A 4072-nucleotide genomic window follows, 5' to 3' on the forward strand; every position below is an offset into this window, starting at 1 on the left:
CACACACACACACTGCGGAAGGAGGAGCCGCCTGCGGAAGGCCGGCGCCGAGCTAGGCCGCGCGCAGGGAATCCTCAAAGGTCAAAGGCAGGGCTCTCCCGTACCTATGCAAAAGAAGGAGCCAAAGAAGCAGGTGGGGGCTGCGGCTTCTGAAGACCTGGCTCTGCACCACCGCACTGAAAAAAACCGTGTAAACGGTGGCCGGTTAGCTCAGTTGGTTAGAGCGTGGTGCTAATAACGCCAAGGTCGCGGGTTCGATCCCCGTACGGGCCAGGGCTAGAGTTCCGTTTTGTGATTCTCGCTCTGGGAAACAGTGAATGGCTGCAGCTCCATCCCAACAGAGACCAGAACGACCAGCCCATTTTTTTATCTCGTACATGAACGAGATAACATTTTTTTTAAACAAATATCTCTCTAACGTCATTTGCATAAACAAAACATTAATTTAACTCAAGCACAAAGTTAAAAGATTGAAAAATTTTCTTTCCATCTTTATTCTCTCTCAGTCCATTTCTCACCATCCCTACCAGAGGTAATCTCTTCTCTTAATTTCTCATACTATATCTTTCCTGGCTTTCTTTATACGTATACATGTAAATATTTACATTGATTCTTATTCTGTACTGCTTTACGTAAGTGAGGGCCTCGTTTACTCGTCAGTGTGAAGCCAGATTTAAAGATAGGTAGTTAGTGTAGTTAGGTAAATCGGGTCTAATATCGAGTAAAATCGAAAATGAAGGCCACATTGAAAATGGAGCCGGGGAAAGCAAAGCAGCACCTAGGGGAAATTGAAATGTTAATGTTCCCAAGGCCCAGAGCCTATTCTAAAGAAATGTTAATGAAGCAGCTCCCAGCAAATAGGGACCCCAGGCCTAATCAAAAGCGACCCCAGGCCCTTCCTGCCCAGATTACTCCTCTGGCCCATCTGCCCCTCACCTTTTGGGCCTCCCCACCTACATTCGATCACTGCAAGAAAACAGAACAAAGGACAGAAATGTGGGAAAGCTGAAAGAAGACCTTAGCTATAAAAGAGGGAAGACCTCCCCCGCTCCATGGATTCCACCTCTTGGGTCCCCTTCTTCCTGGGGGCGGGGAGAAGTCTTTTCTGATGTCCTAAATAAAGCTTCTCCTTTCCACTGTAAACTTGCCTCAGGGCACTTCTCTGGTGTCATACTTCAGCATTGGGGCAGTAAGGACTAGTCACTGGGTAAACAGGGGTAACAAGTGTATCTGTCTTGTCAATGAGCAACTCATGTTACTCAGGCTCCAAGTATAAAAACATGGGTCCTCTTTTTCTTCACATATTTTACAGGTAGTACTCAATTATCCAAAATGTCTCCTAAGTTCAATAGACTCATTCTCCCGGCACAACAGCCACTTCCCAATTCTCAAATTCCAGGAGGTCACTCTCTATGCTGCCTTAGGACCCTCTGGGCCCTGTCCCAGAATGAGGTTTTTGATCACACGGCAGGGAGTATCACTGGAATGACAGGTGTGTGGCCTATCTGGTGCCCCTGAGTCCTCCTGTGTCTGCACTGAGCTGCTTGCCCATCCTCCTCACCCATGATGGCGCTTCACAGTGCAGCTGGACTAGTCAACTAGCTCTTGGAGTGAGACCTAAGTGTTACTGATGAATTTCCCAATGGCCTCCTTCTAAAAGTGCTGTGACAACCCTGGAAGTTTGGTTCTGTAGCAAAGGATGCCTAGCTTTGGGCATTTCTAGTGTTGATATTTTCAGAAACTCTTTACATTTATTGAACACTGGCTCCATCTTTCTGTGATGGACTTGTCTATTCAGATGTTTGCAGATAGTGACTATAAGGTGAGACTCAGGCAGTGGGGGGGAGAGTCCCACCCTCATGGACCCTACAGACTAGTGGAAAGAGACAAAAGGTAATGCTCTTGGCAGAAAAGAACTGTGAAGAAGAATAAAGCAGAGAAACTCCTTAGGAGCACTCCATCCTCTGGGGTGGACAGAGGACGTCCTAGTGAGGCAGGACAGGAGTTAAGATGCCACCTCTTCCTTGGCTTTGTGTTTTTGGAGGACTGAATCTCATTTGCCCAAGGGAGAGAAAACCTGGTAGAAGGTATGGCTCATTATGCTGTCCAACCTTTCCACAGGCTGAGGGCCAAAAATTTCTCCCATACTTTTTATTTCTTGGAGGGCTTGGAGTCTAACCCCGGGCCCTGTGCATGCTAGGGAAGTACTCTACCACTGAGCCACACCCCAGCCCACCTCATATTTTCTCCTGCCCACTGGAGCCTAGAATCATGCACCTGCTAATTAACTGTGTAACTCTGACATTCTTCAGTCATCTCTGGATGAGCAGTTTCTTCCTAGTCTTAAGAAGAAAAAGGAGGCAAAGAAGGATGTCTTTTGTTGGGTGCTCTGCCATCAAGAGGAGATGAGATCTGAATGGTGGTCCCAGAGGGTTTTCCCACTCTATGATGTTATGTCCTGCTTTATGGTGTCACTAGTGGTTCCAACAACAAGGAGGTTGGATAAACTGCCCATTATCAGTGGGCACTGCTTCTCTGGCAGCCCTCACTATTGGAACTGGCTCTTCCTGGCTTTGGCTCCCCACTGTTCCTTCCTCTTCCCTGAAGACCCTTAGCCTGAGGCTTTTGTTGAGACTTCACTGCCCGTTTCCCTTTCACCTTCAGACTGTTCAGATAATTATTCTTATTCCTTGAAATTTCAATGCCTGGATCACCCCCACTCTGCATGCTATGCATCATTGTTGCCAAAAGCTCGGTCCCCTGTCCCTGATGCCAATTCAATGAGCAGAGGATTTCGAAAAAAGGAAAAGGAGGTTTTATTGCTTTGCTAGCAAAGGAGAAACACAGGAGACTCCTGACCCAGAGGCTGTGATCATGCCTGGCAGGGGGAGCAGAGAACATTTAATGAGATGATTCCAAAGCTACATTTCAGCTGTGCCCTGTCAGGGGCTGTAATTCACTTGTAGCCTTGAGAGCGAGCCATTTCTTAGGTCCTCTGGTACCATCTCAAAGTCTGAATCACTTCATTTCTGTGGTGCATGAGCTCAAGGACAGTTAACTTGGCCTAGGATGGGAAGAAGGGTGATCTTGTTTCCCCCATGGTTAGGGAGGGGGAGAGGGAAAAGAGAAGGGGAAAGTTATGTCAGTTTTAAAATAAGACTCAGTGACAGAGCAGCAAGGGCTATCTTCAGAGCATGAAGGGGATCCTGTTACATCAAGACTCTCCCCGAGTTTAGTCTCCCAGAAGATGATCTTTCACAGGTCTTTTGCTTTCCGATTCCCTGATCTCCCATCCAGTGATCATGTTTTTCACACTTTCTTTGCAACCCCCTCCTGTGTCCAAAAGTTTGAACAATGTTTTCCATCTTCAACTTCAGCTGAAAGTAATAAATACGTCCCACATTTTGACTCTGTGTATGTGCATCTCTGGGTGCACGTATTTTTTATAACAAACCGTTTTGCAACCCACATTTTGCTCCTATCTCTAGGCCATGGGGCGTGGTTCTCTCAGATGCCCACTCACTTCAGTCTTCAACTTTCTCAGCCTTGCTCAAATGGCACACCACCGGAGTTCTTTCTTGACCGTCCTGGTAGGCTGAGCCTCCCTGTCCTGCCGCGGTGTGCTCGGTGGCTCCAGATTGGTTGTTCACCATCCACTTCCTAAGAGTGGAAGCGCGTGTGAGAGTGAAGACTCCTTTGAGCTCCCGACTACCGAATTCCTGGCTCGGTGGGCAAAGCTGGCACACAACATAAGCAGGGTCGGGACCTATTTGCAGAATGCTGTTAGGGAGGACGCCAGGCCTGAGTCTCCTGGGAAACACGGCGGGCGGTGGAGAGGGGAGCCACTGTGCGCGGCGGGTGGGGGCTAAGTGGAAACGAGAACAGAGCGGAGAAGGGTGAAGGCGAGCACGCAGCGTGCGCAGAGCAGGACGTGACCGGAAGAAGACCAAACGGGAGCCAGCAGCACTGGGGACGTGAGCGGGACGAGGTGCAGCAGTGGGGACGTGCGCGGGACGACGTGAGCGGGACGAGGTGCAGCAGTGGGGACGTGAGCGGGACGAGGTGCAGCAGT

At 48.9% G+C, this 4072-nt stretch overlaps 1 non-coding gene across 1 annotated transcript; it reads left to right on the forward strand.

Annotated features, from left to right (window-relative positions):
• Positions 1 to 199: 199 nt before the first annotated feature.
• Trnai-aau lies at positions 200 to 273 on the forward strand. The gene has a single exon. It is a non-coding gene; the product is annotated as a tRNA-Ile (tRNA).
• Positions 274 to 4072: the final 3799 nt, after the last annotated feature.

The sequence above is a fragment of the Marmota marmota genome, unplaced genomic scaffold, assembly GCF_001458135.2.
Source record: "Marmota marmota marmota unplaced genomic scaffold, marMar, whole genome shotgun sequence".
NCBI lineage: Eukaryota > Metazoa > Chordata > Mammalia > Rodentia > Sciuridae > Marmota > Marmota marmota.